This window comes from Arvicanthis niloticus, chromosome 21, assembly GCF_011762505.2.
Source record: "Arvicanthis niloticus isolate mArvNil1 chromosome 21, mArvNil1.pat.X, whole genome shotgun sequence".
In the NCBI taxonomy this organism is placed as follows: domain Eukaryota; kingdom Metazoa; phylum Chordata; class Mammalia; order Rodentia; family Muridae; genus Arvicanthis; species Arvicanthis niloticus.
Window position 1 is genome coordinate 8,903,548 of NC_047678.1, and position 19,755 is coordinate 8,923,302.

Consider the following 19,755-nt stretch of genomic DNA (forward strand, 5'->3'; position numbering starts at 1 on the left):
TTAGAGCAATTGGTTGAACTCCTCCTGCATTCAACCATCCAGCTCCAGGAGCTGAATTTGCTCCAAATAAATGCTGCTAATATTAGATAAAGTTGCACTGTCTAGTTTCCTGCAGCCCTTAAAAAGAAGGGACCTTTTTGGACTAGCCATACATCTACACTGTAAAAGTGTTAGGGGTTCTTCCTGATAGGTGTTCCCTGCTTGTGCTACTCTAGGGTGTAAGCTTGAAGGCAGAGGGGCAAGGGAGGGGTGGTGTTGAACAAGTCAAAGTCTGTGGTATAGTGCATTATCAAGTCTGTCTGGTCCATTCCTGAAATCTATTTATTGATTGTTGAGGTCCTGGAGAACCATAGAATAATGGACTCAGGGCTCCATTTATCTTGATTATTCTCTCTCTCTCTCTCTCTCTCTCTCTCTCTCTCTCTCTCTCTCTTTCTGTTTCTCTTTCCCTCTCTCTCTCTGTCTCTCTCATCCTCCAGTGACTAAGCCCCAATTCTCCATTCACTCCTAGGTAAGAATTCAGACAAATGTCCACAGAGGTTACAGCATACATACAGTTCTGTTACATCTCATAAAGACCCTTTCATGTCCTAAAGAAGACATTTGCTCTTAGAGGTTTTCATTTTAGTATATCTTAAAAAACTCTTGTGTTAACTCACCTCCATCTTTTTCTTGGATAAGGACTATACTTAAGTGTCTCTGATATTGCTGTTCACAGCTTTTCTTGATAGGCCTAGTACAATCTTGGGAACAGGGTTGCTGTGAGTTGAAGGTCTGACAGTAGCTCTTAATTTTGCCTGTCTTAGGTAGTTAATGCTGTGCATTTTTATTGGTGTACTATGATTTGTTCCTGACACCTTCATTTGAAGATTTTTTCTGAGAAATGGAGCAGTAATGCAGCATCACCTTATTAAAATACATTTGAAGCCTTAAGACAAGACTATGCAATACACACCTTAAATTAAATATGGTGAGTGAAACTAATTCTAACAAATAATATGGCGAAATATAAAACTGAAGAGGCTTGTTTTTTTAATAACCACTTCTCCTATGCTAAATTTGGAGGTAGAAGGGAACATTGAAATAAAATGATTGGAATCTTCTTCAGTCCTGAAGAAGTTTTTGTTGTGGGGTGTCATATGTTGAAATTGTTCCACAGTCCCCTGCTAAATGAAATAGAAAATGTCACCATTAGACAAACATTCTCAGATGATAGATTCACCCCACTTCAGATAAGACTAGTTTTCAGTGTATTTTCTGAACACTACACAAAGAATTACCAGAGTTAACAATATATCTGATTTTGAATGGTGTTGCCTGTTAAATCAGGTATGCTTTAACATCTTTATTATTCTTCACATATGTGTTGTAACGGATCCTGTGCAACTTAATATTTATACCAAGTGCTAAGCATTTGGAAAGATCATCTCCCAAATGAAATTAAACAAACATTAGTGGTTTTGCACAAGTATAGCAAAGCTTGTTAGCACAAGGTTCATTCATATAGTATGTTTAAAGGATTTTTAAATAAAATAATTGTTTTAAGTGATCTTTTTAAAAATAATTTCATATCCAAGATATCCTACTTACATGACTTAGAGACTGTGGGAAGAAAGGTGAGAAATATATATGGTAATATTCTAAAATTCTTATAGAGGCTCATGTCATATATACATGTATACATATACATGTATGCAAGTATTTATATGTGTGTATGTGTATGTATATATGTATATATACAAATATTCATATATATTTTAAGTGATATAAAACAAAAATTTTCCCATACTCTAATATAATGGTGTCAGGGGCAGCCCTGCTTATACACTGAAGGCCTAAAATCAGCAATAGGCCTGACATACATGCCTGCTAACAAAATGTCTTAGGTCTCTGTGGAAAGACACTGAAACAGATGGCTATAAGATATTGTAAACAGGCAGCTTTGGTAGAAATTTACCAGCCTGAATAAAAACAAATAGTCATAGGTCTTGTGGATAGCCATAGACTTTGGGTAGCCTTGGTGGATAGTACTAACTTAGATAAGGACAAGTGAAACATAGGTGGAGTTATAGTGATTTGTACCCTGAACCTTCACCCATCTGACACTCTGTTCTGGAAGACATCTGTGCTCCCCCTGAACACCTACTCCTGCGTTCATCCCCTTCCCTACATTCTGCCTTTTTGTGTATGCAACCCCTGTGTTAAAAAGTAAAAAGTACACTTTGATCAGCCTATAGACAAGCCATGTTTCTTTGCATTTACCTGTCCCCCATCTTCTCTTTTAGGTGATCTCCTGGACCCCTGTTTAATGCCCTGCTGGACAGGACATAATGATATGTCCCAATGCTGCTCTGATATTTACAAATTTATGAAATCAGGGAATGATATCAGCCTACCATTCATTTGATGACTAATTAAAACTTTTCTTACATGTAGGACCTTCCTCCTGAAAAGGAGCAGATGAAATCTTTAATTCTGCATTTTTAGCATATGAGGTTTTCCCACTGTGGATATCTATGGCTTTTTCTATAACAGGTGACTTACCAGCAGCATTTAATGACATCTTTATGTCATCACACCTTTTTTGATTTTTTTTCTCTTTTTTTCTTTTTTGATTTTTGATTTTCTTTACAAATTGTAGTCTCATCATTTCCAAATATTTCGAAATAGTTGTGAATCATGATTTGTATAATAGTAAACTGTAACAACACAAGGCAAAAACAAGATCCTCTGTCATTTCACATAGTTTACAAAATTGAAATTATTTAAAAAGTTGATATCTAAAATGATGAGGAAAATAACACACTTATGACAAGTAGATATCAACCTGTGCAACAAAGTCTCTTTCTGAAATCTAGAATTTAAGTTCTTTACAACTTAGTTAACCTAGTTAAAATTTCATGCATATTGCAAACAATGGAGGAACTACTAAAGCAAAGTAACATATCAGAACTGATGTGCTGCTGGAATACCTGTGAGTGAATCAAGATAATGAGTTCAAAGATTTCTTGAATTTGTGATTTTTTGCAGGGGTGTGAGGAGCAGATGGAGTTTCATTGTGATGATTTGAATGGGATGCCTGTATAATTATAGGCATTGCAATATATGATTCAGTCTTTGTGACAGGTTTTGGGTGGTTTAAATGGCTTGGCTTTCCGGGACAATCTATGTTATTGGTTAGAATTTAAAGTTACAGCAGCCAGGTGCCATCGGCAGTATACTCTCTCTGCTTCACATTTCCTGCCTAAGCTGAGAGCCACCAGGACTCTGCTTACTGTTTGGTTGTTGTTTCTTCCTGCAGCCATGCTCCTCTCTCATGACCTTGAAGGAATGTAATCTCTCTACATCTCTAAGTCCCAAATAAACATTTACGTCTATAAGTTACCTTAGTCCTGATGTTTTATTAAAGCAATAGAAAATGACTAAGAGAAGAAGGTGGTTAGAAGAGGGATCTTAGTTGAGTAAATGCCTCTACCAGATTGGCCTATTGTGTAGAGAAGACTATGGGATATTGTCTTGATTAAGAATGGAAACTGTAGGACCCAGATTTCCCAGATGATGACAACCTTGAGGTATTAGTCAGACAAAAAGATATGAGGTGAAGAACACGAGGCACAACTCTTCCACTGCTTCTGTTTCAGTTTTTGCCTCCGGGTTCCTGCCCTGCTTCAGTTTGGGCTCTAACATTTCTCAGTAGTTAACTGGTAACTAGAAGTATATCACAAAGTGTAAAGTGTCCTCCATAAATTGCTTTTCATCAGTGTTTTATCATAGCAATCTTAGTAAATTAAGCCACTTTCTAAAATGAACAAGCTGTTCCCTGGGCAGTCCTACTCCATTGTGAGTAACATCACCATGGCTTCTTTCCTGTGGACTTTATTTCTTTAAATACTAGTTAAAATATACCCTTGCTTTCTTTTCTTTTACTTTTGTTGGCGTTTTCTTTCGTTGTCTTTTTTCCTTTTCAAAATGTATATTCCTCATTGATTCTCTGTGAATTTCTCTTCACGCAACCCAGTGTCACTCACTTTCCAGTCCTTCCATCTCTCTCTTGTCCCCTGGCAACTGCCTCCCAAAATTAAAAAAAAATAAAAATAAATCAAATTTAAATTAAAATTAAACTGAGGGAACACGGTTTGTGAGGACAAGACTTAGAGATGGGTACTGAAATCAGGTTATAAAGAAGTAACTATGTAAAGTTATGAAAAATACTAATGCATATATGTTTATAATAGAATGAAGAGCTACAGAAAACCTGAACTATATAAGACTGTACCTGAAATAATGCAAACAGGCACTTTTCTTTTTTTTGTAAGTGTGAATGAGTGCTGAAATAACAAAAACTGTATTATATAACATATACTACTTTTTACCATTATTAATTTTATATTTTTAATATATATATACATATATGTATGTATATATAATATATATGTTGTATTATATATTATATAATATATATGATATATTATATATAATACATATATACATACATATATGTATTATATATAATATATATTATATATACATTATATATATATATATATGATGTGCTTTTACATGACCAGAAGTGAAGTTGGAATGAATTAATCATAATTATAATAGTCTCACCACTATGAAGCACAACTATCATGTGCTCTAAAGTACAGCTATCATAAAAAACAAACACACAAACTGCTAGGTAATTGGGATTTTTTCAACTTCAATGTAGTTCTCATGGACTACCATTATACATGCAGCATATGGTTGGCTAAAACATCAATATCTAAAATCTAAAAGATAGGAAAAAAAGGAAAGAAAGAAAGAAGCAAAAAGAAATTATTCACTTCCTTCAAACTTCAAAAACAATCTCCCCTCCAAATCCTTCCTGAAATAGATCAATGTATCTCCCATTCAAAAATAATGCAATTCTAGGGTGTCCTTTAACTTCACTGAACTTTCTGAGTTATTCCCAATTCCTGGATCACAATGAGGACATTGTTCCCAAAGGGAGAAATCAGATCCCCTTACCTTTTTTGAGTGGTCACTCTTATATACTAAGTATTTGTGATTCGGACTTATTAGCACATGAGGGCCTATGTGAACAGATAATGTATAGGTGTCTAGGTGATTCTTGGAAGAGGTTTTGATTTTTAGTAACACACAGATAAGACATTTCAGCAAGAGGAAGTTTCGTTGTGGCATCTTCAGTAGAATACTATACATAGAAAAAAGAAAATTTTACTGTTGATTGTCTTACAAGTAATTTTACTTACAAAACTCTAAAGACAAAGATAAGTGGGAGTAAGAATATACAGCTAAAGTATTACCTAAAGAATTTTCTGCAAATTAGTTCTTCCTATAAATTTCTGGAAAATTTTTAAAAATTATGTGTGAATTTCTGTGTACTACTTGTATAACTGCTACCCACAAAAAAATCAAAGAAATATGTCAGGTTCTCTGGAAATAGAATGAAAAAGATTGCTACAGTCCATATGTGATCTGTGTATAGAAACATAGTATAGTTAAACAGTGAACCATCTTTTCAGCCAACATGTGGACAGATTTAATATCTAATGGAGTATGAATCCATGTAATATGCTTATGACTTTCTGGAACATAAGGAGCAGTGAACACCCTAGTGACCATACAAAATGCAGTTAGAAATGCTTCTGCTATAAGTCAGGTATAGCTGCTGTAGTCCTGGGTAGAAATGGAAACTTAAAGCTCCTGTTACCTAAGAAATGATTGTATGAAGTGTCATACAGGAAAATGATTTTAAGAAGTCAAAATTAACTTGACCCAAACTTTTCTAGGAAGCTATGGTTGAGAAAGACAAACTCAGTAATACTTTCATGTTCTAGTCAATGACATACATTTAACAGGTGCAATATTCATAATACTAGGCTAATAATATTAGGATGCAAATAACCCACAGGTATTATACACACATGCTTATTTTAATTTCTCTCACACAGGAACTAAAACCAACACTCTAGGCAGACCTGCACACAAGTGTGTAGCACACACTGTCTTCCAAACCATGGCAGTTATAATGTAGAAGACTCACGGATGGTGGGACTACAGACATGGTACAACTCTCTTGCTTGAGACATGCACCTGTTTATAAAGTCACTATACATGTCTGAGCAAAGGGAATGTCTCAGAATAGGACTTCATTCCAGTTTATAATCCTGTAAATACAAGCCTTTGTACCTTCGAAATGCATGGCTTCTATCTTTGTGCCGTTCCCCAAGAGAGTAGTCTATCACTACCTTTGTATGGTGGAAATTTTTCCAAGCAGAGAGTCCTAATCAGGAACACTAATCCAGTTTTTATATAAATCTGAAGAAAGTAAGCTTCCTTTTATATTTCCAATAAACTCCTTTTGTAATGAAAAAAAAAACAGGGAAAGTAATGGGCAGTGTACACTGTAGAAAGTATTTGTGAAACATTTTTGTTTGAAAGTAGCACTTAAACCAGTGATGCTCAACTTGTGTGTCACAATCCTTTTGGGGGTCACATATCATATATTTTGTATATCAGATATTCCATACTTTATGCCTTATAATTAATAACAATAGCAAAGTATCAGTTATGAAATAAGAGCAAAATGATGTCATTGTTAGGGATGAACACAACAAGATGAAATATATTAGTGTCACAGAAATAGAAAGGTTGTGAACCATTGGGTGAGACTCTATTTCCTTAAGAGATTCCCAACCTGTCACCTACCCAGAACCTTGTCTTAAAAGTTGAACCTACAGGCAGGAGCTTATGAAATCTTACCCAACACTAGAATCAAAGATGCTGAGTTCTTTCTGCAGTATCAAGGAAATAAACCTAATTTCTGTTCAAATCACCTTTCCTGGCTTCCAGTCCACACTACAACCTGCAAGCAGAGATCTGCACTCCACTTCACAGGCTGAATCTCTGTCTGTCTCAAGGGATGCCAGCTCCTGTGTGGGACATCTAGACAGAAGCCTATTACAACTGTTCTCTGAGAGGCTTCAACCAGCAGCTGACTGAAACTGATAAAGAGACCCACAGCCAAACATTAGATGGAACTCAGGGACTCTTATGGAAGATTTGGGGAAATGATTCAGGGCCCTAAAGGAGATAGAGACTTCACAGTAAGACCAATAGTCAAGTAACCTGGATCATTGGGAGCTCTCAAGAACTGACTACCAACCAAAAGCCATACAGAAAGCTGCATCATGACCTATGTCACATATGTAGCAAATGTGTAGCTCAATCTCCATGTGTGTCCCTCAGGATGAAGAACGGGGTCTATCCCTAAAGCTGTTAACTGTGGAAACCCTTCACATATTTGCCTTACTAGGAGATGATATGATACACCCGAATACATTTGATGTGCTAGGGTGCAAGGAAAACCCAGGGGGCCCCAATCTGCTCAGAGTAGAAGGGGAGAGATTCTGAGAAGGATGAATAGGTAGGGGTAGCATTCAAGATTTAAAATGAATGAATGAATGAATAAATGAATGAATAAATAAATAAGTAGGTAGTAATAATAACCATAATAAAGAAAACAGTAAAAAGAAAAACAAGAAAAAAGAAACAGTTACTATTCAAAACCAACAAAAGAAACAAAAGCCAAAATGTCTTCCAGAAAATAATCAACCATGAAAAAAAATGGAAGGTCCAGAAAATGCCTCATGCTAATTATATAATTTGTTGAATCAGTACTTTCAGTTCACAGATAGTAAAGTTGGGATATACATGTAAACCTTGCTTACAGGTCCACCTGGAATAGTGGTGAACTTTCTGGAGCACCCTGTTTTACATGTAAGAAGGTCTCACAGTTTAATACCCATTCCTTAAAAAGTGTAAATATTCAACTATTTAAGCTAATTAAATTAAGTGTGAGCAGCAGCTTGTTTGAAAGGCAGAAAACTGTCTTTGTTTATGAAATGCCACAATTAACTTTCATGTTGTACCAAGGATAGCAAATTAGAAAAACGGAAAACTCCCAGGTGTTCCTGTGCCTTTCAATCTCTCTGAATACACATGGCTACCTACAGTTACTGATCTTCACTCTCCTTCCCATGATGAGGTCCCATGTTTCTGGCAATAAGAGTCAGACACATTTGGCAGGCTCAAGAGCCATGGAGGGATCATTCAGTACCTTTGCCCAACGGTATTATGCATGCCTTCTCTCAGAGTTTTATCTTTTATCTTGATGTCTCGGGGCCTTTGCTCTCCAGTCTACTGAGTGGAAAATTCAGATCACGGCCCAAATAAAAATAAAATAATGATATGTTCTCCAGACTTACTGGTGCTCACTAGTAAGTTAAGTATAGTAGACTATTTACAAGTAGGTTAGGCTAATTCTTGATTATTTGAAATGGGGTTAGGATGTCAATATCTGGCAAAAGTCACAGTGCTCCTTTATATTTTGGTAGAGAAGGAAAATGATTTCATGTATCTACTGAACAGAGGGTAACATCTAACTCTCCCATAACCTATTATAAGTCTGTAGTAAACTACCTATTTTGTACTATGGTTATTTATGAGGAATACTTTTTTTGGCAAGTATAATTTAAGACATGTATTTTGTAAAACATATTTTTACCACTATCATTACTTGTTCTGCTATTAATTCACATGGTATTGGTTATAGAGGTGACATCACTAAAAACATCTGTAATGCCAAAAAAGCCCATCTGAATTATGAGTAAGTTAACTTCCAGCAGAAGGTGTTCACTTGTGTCTTTGTGATGAATCTTTGAGCTTGTCAGACTTTTACCTTCCATGCCTCTTATTTGGAGGTCCTGTGTCCATAGTTCAAGGAAACTGTCATCATCAGGTAATCTCAAGGTCCGAAAGCACATATGCATCTCTAGAAGGATGCTGAATGTTAGTGATGCAAAAACCTTCCTTACCCTTAAAACTGAAGCTATAGTGAGCTCAGATTCCTCATTCCAATTAATCAGTTCTTCATTGTAAATTCTATCCCTCAGGGATGAGTGTGATTCTTCCGGTACATAGCTGAATATTTGATATGAATCTTGTCCCTTTTCTGCAATTATCGATAACATATCCTGTGTGGGATAAGGACAAGCTTCTGTTATTACAGATTCCCAACAGCTGAAGCACAAATTTGTCTTTTAAGTTGGACCAGAGCCCTGGTAATCATGGATGAAGAGCTACAACTGAGAGGAATGAAGAAGACATTGAATGTTTTTCTTTTTTAGCTATGAAATAAATTTTTTTCCAAACCCATTTTTTCCCAGTTTGAACCATCAAGGTTTTCTTGGAATCAGATAATCCTCTAGATTGAATCACACTTCTGTTCCCTAAAATATTTTAGTGAATGTTGCTCTCTTACTTATTCCTTTCTTCCTTGAATATCTTTTTCAAGCCTGCCATTCTAAGTTACAATTGGGATAATTCCCTTTCATATATCAAATTACTATTTTATTCCTGGCCTCTATTGTGAGTCCTAACATTTGTGTTTTCAAGAAAGCTCTCTTTTTTTTTTCTGTATAATTCTGAGACTTTTATATCCTTCTTCTGTGACTTCTTATGTTCAACTATCTTTATCTAAAGATACTGTCACATTTAAGAATCCCCCAAATTTCAGTCATTCTTTCAGGGTTTTACTCTGTAAAAATGATAACCATGCACAGACTTACTCAATATTTTCTCTATTTTCAATTCATTACATGAATACGGTCATTTAAGACAGAAATTTCTGCTCTAAAATAACTAAGAAATGGATAGTAATTCTCATGTGTCTAACTTGATAAACTTGTTCACATACAGCATAAATTACTGGCACAGACATAGTGCTAAAATAGATGCTGAACAGTAAATGAATATTCCCCCAAAATCTAGTAGCATATTTAAAGTAGACTAAGACAAATTAGGTGGCAATTATATACAGCCCACTAGGATAAAAGGATCAATATATAGCAAAGAATAATGTGTATATCTAATTCACTGATAAAATCAAATAAAAGTCTATAGATAATTTTATTTATAAGATTGAGTAATCTCAGAGGTAGAGATATTAAGGTAGACTCTAGAGCAATATGGAGTCATAATGCAGCAGAAAGAATTGATGGTTGGATAATCAACGATTCTCTTTGTAGACCAGGTCAGCCTGGTCTACAAAGGAGATTGTTGGCACTTCCAACAATCCATTTCATCCAACAAGCTGTTTAGAATAAATCTTTGTGAAATAAGTGTAAAACATGGCAATACTATAATATCTTTTCTCTCTTTTTTCATTTTTTATTAAATTAGAAGACTCAAACTTCAAAGGGATACATTTCTATTTTAAAAGGATCTTACCCTCATGAATAGGTTATCTATACATTCATCAGTTTGATGAAATAATTTACTTAGATCAAATGTTCCTAGAAATTATGTGAAATAAGACAGCTCTAGAAACCCAAAATGAAACTCACAAGTAATGGAGAAGGCAGCATTCTGTGCAAGCAAACGATTGGTGGAAATTCACTAAATGCTTGTTCTTTTATTGGTGCTGGAGAAGGTGCTTGTTGGGTTGTATACACATTGCCTTATCGTTTATCTGTTTCTTCAAAAAAAAAAAAAAAAAGAAAGAAACCATTATTTGTTGTAATTGTACTCACCTAGACCTTGCTTGCCCTTCACATTTTATATCCTGCATGCCTTATGCATCACCACAAATACACAGAAAATAACTAATCAGTATTCTAGCACTTATAATAACATTGTTTCATAAGGCACTGGATACCTAGTTGTATGTGGCTCACACTTCTGGTATAAAAATATAAAGTCTCTTTTTTTGCCTTTAAAGCTATGCATATAAGGTATTAGAGTGAAGCAATAAAATAGTACCAATCTTTAAGCCCACCTCTGTGACTTTCTGACTCAACAACCATGGGCAACAGTAAATTAACAGCAGTATCTGCACTTTGAAACACAACTTGCCTGACTACACTTTTTTTTACAGTCCTTGGCTTACCTCCCACCCCTGACATGTGAGCTGAAATCTGAGATCATAGTGTCTATGTCTCCTTCACTGGTATATTGTGCTATATTTTAAGACAGGCATAAGAGGAAAGCTTGGTGGCACATACCTTTATTCCCAGATCTCAGAAGCAGAGCCAAGAGGATTTCTGTGAGTTGGAGGTCAGCCTGGTCTACAAAGGAAGTTTGGAGATAGCAAGAGGTTTAATGTAGATAAAACACAATTTGGTATTATTTGTTATTTTATGTGTTTAATATATCTAAATTAATACTTTATATACAAAGCATATGACAAATAATCTATTTATGAATTACTATCATTTATGGGACATACCTCTTACATAAACTCAGGACCAGTGGAAAGAGTTATAAAATTTTGAAGCAATTTCTAACAATAGGAAATATCTATAAAACACAGGTGAAGTTTCCCTTCATATGGTTTTGCAAATTCTTCATTGCTATTTGTTATAAATCATATTTTCATTGCCAAATGATTCTAAATTAAAGTCATTGTAGTAGAACATCTATATATACCTATAATGCCCTCAGAGAGAAGAGGAGCAGATCGACTTCTCAGCAGTGCATAATGTCCAGTGGTAAAAGTCTTGACACAAGAGGAGCTGCTGACTTCATGATCTGTTTCTTTAATGTTCTTGATGTTAGATGAAGTATTCTGGGAACATGAGATGTTTGTTCCAAGAGGAAGAAAAAGTGATCTCTCATCTCTTATAATGTCCTCAGAGAGTAGAAGAAAAGATCGACTTCTCCACAATGCATAGTGGACAGAGGAGCATGTCTTGTCACTGGGGCAGCTGCTGAGTCCAAGTTCTGTTTCGTTTATGTTCCTGATGTTAGATGAAGTATTCTGGGAACAAGAGATGTTTGTCCCAAGTGAAAGAAAAAGTGATCTTTCCTCACATATAAAGTCCTCAGAGATAAGATGAAAAGATCGAGTTCTCCACAGTGCATACTGTCAAGGGGTGAATGTCTTGCCACTGGAGGAGCTGCAGAGTCCATGTTCTGATTTCTTTATGTTCCTGATGTTAGATGGACTATTCTGGGCACATGATATATTTGCTCCAAGTGAATTAAAAAGTGGTGTTTCATCATGTATAATGTCCTCAGAGAGAAGAGTATCAGAATGATTTCTCAGCAGTGCATAATTTCCAGGGGTGCATGTTTTGCCACTAGGGCAGCTGCTGACTCCATGATCTGTTTCTTTAATGTTCTTGATGTTAGATGAATTATTCTGGGAACATGAGATGTTTGTTCCAAGTGGAGGTAAACGTGACCTTTCATCATTTAAGAAGTCCTCAGAGGTAAGAGTAAAAGATCTACTTCTCCACACTGCATAAGGTCCAGGGGTGAATGTCTTGCCACTAGAAGAGCTGATGAGTGCATCTTCTATATTTTTTATGTTCCAGATGTTAGATGCAGTATTCTGGGGACATGAGATCTTTTCTCCATGTGTATAAAAAAGTGATGTTTCCTCATCTATAATGTCCTCAGAGAGAAGAGTATCAGGTCAATTTCTCAGCAGTACATCATGTCCTGTGGTGCATGTCTTGCCACTACTGTTCTCCATGTTAGATGGAATATTCTGGGAATGTGAGGCCATTGATCCACGTGGATAAAAAAGTGATGTTTCATACCAAAGTAAAACTAAGTCAACTCTGTTGGGAGCCGACTTTTAGCAGAAAGCAGCTATCAGCTTTGCAGCCATCTTGAGCCATATACCCTGACATGAGACTTGGATTACAATAGCCTACAACAGCTGAGCACACTCTGATAACATCTTGCTTTAGATACCCAGGACTTTCCTTGGGTGTGTGAGATTAAAGGTGTGTGAGATTAAAGGTGTGTGACTTAAGAGTGTGACTTAGAGATCAGATATAGAGACAAGACCTAAGGGCATGATTAAAGGTGTGACCAAAAGGCATCTCTTAGAAGTGAGACATATAAAGGCGAGAAGCAGACAGAAGAGAGATGAGAGAATCAGACACTTTAGAGAGTACAACTGAGAGAACAATTTGGAGTAACAGAGATTCAGACACTAGGAGTAGGAGTAGACATTAGACACTCAGAAGAGAACAATTTGGAGTAACAGAGAATAAGACACTTCAAGGAGTACAACTAGGAACTAGGAACTAGGGACTAGGAACTCAAGACTTGGGACTTGGACTAGGAAGAGAGACTGAAGAATAAACGAGATTGAATCACACTCTGTCTGGTCTCCATTCTTCGAGTCCATCCTCACTCTCTCTCTTGCTGAACCCTGACCCGCAGACCAGAGTGGCAGCTTGGGCTGGGAAACAGTGGCCGCCAAGCGTGGGGTGGAGAAGGCCGCAACATTTTTGGCGCCCAAACAGGGACTCCAGCTGAGGCCTCAACATTTTTGGCGCCCAAACGTGGGCTAGTGCGGTTCTCAACACAACTCCAAATATTTTTGGTAGTTTTCAATCATAAATGTTACGAGATAATTCTGTGGCAAAACAAGAAAAACACAGAGCATATCTGTCATTTTTAATGGTTGCATATTACATTTTACTCATGAGTCTTGGAGGTTAAAAATATGGAGTTCAAAATTCTGATAAAATGACAGTTGTTTTACAATTAAGAGGGGATTTGGTTGTTAGATGATTGTGAGATCAGATGTTCAATTGTGATCATCACAATGCAATGGCATATAAGAGGATCATTTCCAGTTTTCACATTTTCAATGCCAGTATGTAATACATACTGTCCACGTGAATAACTTTGGTTGCTGCTGACTCAATTATGGCTGTGTATACTGGTGGGGATGCTTATAGAAAACCACAGTTAAGGAGGGAAGATGAACTCTGAATCTGGGCACCATCCTACTGAAATTTCCCATGGTCTGTCTAAAAAGCGTGAGGGAGGCAAACCCATCTGAGCAGTAACAATCAAAGGTTTCTGATTGCTCAGTGCATATGCAAATGTAACCATTTGATCCTCAGGTTTACTATGTTGGAAGTTATTTGAAATAATGCCTATTGGGAGGAAACTAGATAGTTATGGAAATCATTGGCAGATTCTTTGGATCCCTGTTTTTTCCTTCTGATATTTGATATTATACAATACAGGTAATACATTTTTTTTTTCAGTTAGGCTGACTACAGTATATTTCTTACAGGTCACAGGGCAGTTGGTCAATAAATAATGAATCAGAAACTCAAATACTGAAAGTCAAGATAACCATTTGATCCCAATATTGTAGAAGTTGTGTTATTTTATTCTAGTATTTGAAAGGCAGCTCATAACCAGGAATAAGAGGTCAAGGGTTTATTTAGTCATGCTAAATAGGAGTTATGATGACCATATGTGATAAAAACAATCCAAATTATACTGCTTTTGTTATGTTGAGGAAACTCCCTGAAAACAAGTAGAATTTCACACATTCTATACTGATTACAACAGAATATGGTCTTGATTGCTGACCTCAGTACCCAGGATTTTTTTTTTTTATCACTTCACAGCATTTGTTCTCACTTGGAAAGTCTAATGATATTCTAAATCATAATATTTCAAGAGACTGAGTTAGTGAGCTCAAATACCCATTTTTTTTTTTACTTACTTAAAATGCACCAGTGATTCTTCCTCTACAGAAGACCATCATTCAAAGGTATTTTTATTTTACAAAATAAAACAAAACTGGAACCATCATCAACAAAAACAAAATAACCCAGACCATCAGGATAATCTTGTATTCCTTTCTCATTATAAAGCCAAAACTAAACTTAAAGTTCATGTCTAATTACCTTTTTGGCTATATCATTTTCCAGGACTTTATTGCAGTAGCTAGGAAGGCATAAGATATTTGGTGCTATCCTAATAGATAGGTGGTAAGGTGACATTTGGTTAAGAGAAGAGTTTCTTGCAATTATATGCAATATTCTAAAAACTTGTCCCCAGAAGAGCCACATTCAGTTGTGGCAGTTTTTCTAAAAGACTGAACAAAGAGACAGTTATTTTAAAACAAGTTTACTCAATTTGTAAATATAAAGAAAGGGGACAGAGTAGATGTTATCCATGACTCAAATGAAAGTCAGAAAGTATACTTGAAATATTGCTTGAAATGTTTCCTTCCCCAGATTCAGAAGAAAAAATGACAAATTTAACTGGAATACAAAGCTGAGATTATAAGCACGGTCTACTGTGACCCAAGTCACACTTCTGCTTGAAAATTTCTTCCATGTTGGTGAACAATTGAAACCATTTGTTGTCAGTATTTTTGGTCCTCTGATATGTAATGTCTAATGTGTGTAAGCCAATATTACTTCAATTTTGTTGATGTTGTTCACATAATTCTGTATTCATTACCTCTGCAGTGCTGCTAGTTTCTCTTTGTCAGTGACCATTTGGGGAACAGCAAGCCACTGGTTGTAAAATTGAGAAGTCAGTAGACTTCCTTTGATGGACCGCAGAAACTCCTTATAGAGAGAGAAAATATATTTTACAGAAAAAAAATAAGTTATGGAGATTACTCAAACATAGTCAACTCTAAAACTGAGTTTAGTTCCAACTTTTTTCACAGCTCTCAAACTTTCCCCTAGTTAGAATATTTACTGATGTGAAGACCAGTAAGTTCTGTCCATCAAAACTGTAAAGCTAAGAGCAGATTTTCAGATGTGCTTGGATTGCAGAAAAATCTCTTCTTACCTCAATGTGCCTCTAGTGGACAACTGTGCAAACTAGCACACATATATCACTACCACAGATCAAAGACTATTTTTCAATGCCAGAAATATACAATTATGGTAACTACAACAAAGGCAACCATAGTAAGTTTTTATCTGATTTCTGAGGTGTAGCAAATCATGTGTATTACTCAAGCATGAGATCACACGAGGTCATGGCTCTTAGAGAAGGCCCTATCACCGTGTCACTAAACAAGCATGATTCACAACTTTGTTGTAAATATGTAAGCTAGTGTTTATAGATAATGTAGCTCATACTCATACAACAAAGAAGGTTCTCTTACCAATGAATGGAGGCTATTACAAAAAACACAGCTATTCAAAGTACAGAAAACAACATATTCTGGTCTCCAAGCCCCACTGCATACATCTCCCATTCTAACTCCTACAACTTGGGCTCCAAACTTCTAAAAGAGTTAGAAAGATTGAACACCAGAGGATCAGGAAATTTGCTTTGAGATTGGGCCTCCTCGAAATGTGGCAGAAGCTTAATTTTTGAAAATCCAACAATATAATATCCTTGTTAAAACCTTTTCTGAACAAAACATCATCCACACAAAGTCACACTAACTGGGAACGAGTAAATCTTGTGAGGACAAACTTCTAGATGAAGAACTACAGACACATAAATACTACAAAAAATGAGAAAACTAGTGTTTCCCAAAGAGAACCCCCTAATTTCTAAGCCAATCAAAGTTTGGGAGCTCAAAAATAGTCTGCATACTAACAAGGATAATGGACTTATCAGGTTGTTTGAACATATTTATGAAATCATTTGTATCTATAAATAATAACTCTAAGTGAAAATAGGCCATGTATTTTAGCAGAAGTTGGGTTGAGGGGAAACAAATTTAGAGCAAGTGAAAGGTAGGAGTGAAATGATGGAATTGAATTTTAATTTTAATAATAAAGGAGTAAATATAATATTATGGTGCTAAGGTATGGCAGAGTAATTAAGAATACCTGTTTCTCAGCTATGAGGACATGTATTTGGGTACCAATATTTCATGAGATATAGACAAAGAAATCCTGAGATCCTACTTGGTATATGAAGCAAAGAGATACATGAAGGAATCACATACTCTATACTGAGGAAAAGAAAACTGCCTCTCAGTAAAAAAATCAAATGAAAGGTGCTTTGTTACATTACTGTTCATTCTGACTGGACTTTGGTTTGAATCTGTGTTCGTTTCATTGTGAATAGCAGAGGAACCTTGGAGCTTTCCAGATTTCTCTCATACATATCTATTATCACTAATGGGAATGCATGATGAAGGAAACTACTCATGTAGACTCAGAGGAATCCTGAGGGAACATGATGCAAGGACTTTCCTTACCTTTAGGATCCATGCAACCACATGTATTGATTGATGTTTTATATCCACATCTTTCCCAGAATCCATCTTTTCCTTTAAAGTTTTGCACGTCATCCCATTGGGAGATATGATAAATATGCCCTCTGTTGTGGGCCCTTTTTCATTTATGAGGGACAGGATGTCCTGAGAGGAAGAAACGGATATACATGTCACAGTTCATGCAGTAGAGAGCACTATTTGCTCTTTAGAATCAGACCAATGGTGTGCACAGGTGCAGTGCACGGGCTGTCATGGACAAAGAAGACCTCAATCAGATTATGAGCCTCAATTTTTGTTGTACACATCCCACCATAATATTAACACTGAAAGTTCAGGCAACAAGTAATTTTTATTAGATTTTACTTGGAATAACCAAAACAGAACCATATGATACATACCATAATTGCTGTGGGCACTTTGCCAGCATGACAAATGGAACTCAGCTCTTTTCCAAAGAGTTTTCCACTCTTATTAACTCTTGGGACAGTGCACTCTTGGTTCTGTTGGGGCACAGAGCCACTTTATAAATATGATGGTATACGAGGTCTTTCTTTCCTATCAGGTCTTTCCATTGAATCTAAGGAGGAGAGGAGAGGAGGTCATTACCTAGAATACTCAAATTTATACAGCTTTTTTAGAAAACCAAATTTCAATTGCATAATGTCCCCACTGTAATGGGGTAGTCATCCTGTAGGGTCTATATATTCTCATTCCCTATGTTCTACACTGTTATTAATCTTAATGATGTCTCTAAGACATAATCTAGTGTTCTCTAAGACATGAGCCAGTGGGAATTCTCATAAGATGATGCTGTCTTAGTGAAATTGCATCATAAGATACATGATATCTAGTTGAACAAGTTTCCTGAACTATGTACAGGCAATAGTTTTAGTAGTCATATCTGTTTTCATAGCATCCCTTACTTTGATTCACATCAATCAGTTTTCTAGTGTCTTCAAATGTTATCCTGAGTTTTCTTGTTGAGCTTTTAGATGAACCATTGTTAAATTTCTCTCTACATCAGTATGTCTCCTTCATGAGAATATATACATGACTATTTTGTTGAACTGTGGACCCTGGTTCCAGCAGTGTGTGTTCAAAGCTGAGATAAAAGTTTGTTTTTCTCTTCTAAGATTTCTTGTCTTAAATTGGACCATAATGAAATCTTATATATATTCTACTTAAAACAAAAGTATTAAATGTAAACAAAGGAGTCATATAAAAATATAAAATAAACAATCTTTCTCAGTGTAGAACATACTGGCTATTTGTCTAAAATAAAATAGTAAGGACTGATAACACAAGTAATATGATACGGTCTGGATATGATGCATGAGTTTGTGAATGTGTGTGTGTGTTTGTGTGTATGTGTTAACATCCACATGAATTCAAGTGCATGAATATAGAATAGTATGCATATATATAACAAATTTTTTAGAAAAACAATAGCTTGAATGCAATAAAAAGGGTATGTAGTATATGGGAATAAAGGGAAAAATAATGAAATTATGCTGTTATTTGAAAAAAAATTACCTTAAAAAATTTCAAAAGTCCTAAAACCTAAGCATGAGCTCTACTTGAAATCCAGACACAGGTGTAAAGAACACACAAAAATATTATTTTGAGTGAATAAAACCAAGATTAGGGTCTGAGTTAGGAGACTAAGTTTACTTCTATTCTAGTCTGAAACAGGTTATCTTCAATTCCATACATAAAACTTTTCTATGTCTCTTTCAATACAATAGTTTAAGTGAAGTTCGAAGGTCATTTTCTGCTTTGAACATGAAACTATGTGAAATCATATTCTAACAGGACAAAAGATGTGTACACACACACACACACACACACACACACACACACACACACACACATACATATAGGGGTGTCTTGCCATACCAGCTTATATCAACTATCTGTCTGGAACAAACGGAATGTTCTCCACATAATCAAGCTTGATATCGCAATATAGAGATCTCAAGATGGACCTGGGGCACATTGTTTTCCTCTTGGTTTGTTTTCTACACTGCCCCTCCCTCAAGCAAAAAAAAATGAACACATGAAATGATATTTTATGCCAAGTTGAAAATGAACTGAGATGGTACTTTGAAGGAAGGTGTAGGACTCACTTGCTGCTGGATTCTAGCTGAGCCAATGGGTTTTAAGATGAATCATCCCTGTGAATCTGAGTTTATGTCGTTCACAAGTAGCCCAAGCAAGGGGGGAAAAGTAGTGAAAATTCTTGAGTTTGATCTACTGAAGTAGTTTTGAAGGTTGGTCATCATAATATCATGAAGATATTCATAGCCTATAAAAAGAAAATAAGAATATTATATGGAACTAATGAGTGTGAGGAAACCTAATGGAATTTAACATGCACTGCTATATTTTATGTCTCATTTTTCTTCTGGACAATGTAGACTATACACCCTAAGGATTAGAAGATTTAGAAGGATATTATGATAAAGAAAGGCTGTGTATGCTGAGAACTCTAAAATCGAGGAGAAAAATTTCAGTTGTTCATTTTATATAGACCAATCGGAGCACTTTGTTTGGCAGATTTTGCTATGTTCTACATTGACAGTATTAAGACTTGCCTGTTATAGTCTTGATATCATAAGAAACTTACCTTATTTGTCTAGATTTATATTAATCAATTTATATATATTTTAATGCATATATATGCATATATATGGCTAATAGAATTACTTATAGAGTGCTTCTCT

The 19,755-nt window shown here is 35.7% G+C and overlaps 1 pseudogene; it reads right to left on the reverse strand.

Moving 5' to 3' along the window:
• Positions 1–2,410: 2,410 nt before the first annotated feature.
• The window catches only part of LOC117693632 (uncharacterized), a 146,098-nt pseudogene continuing 128,753 nt past the window's right edge, over positions 2,411–19,755 (reverse strand).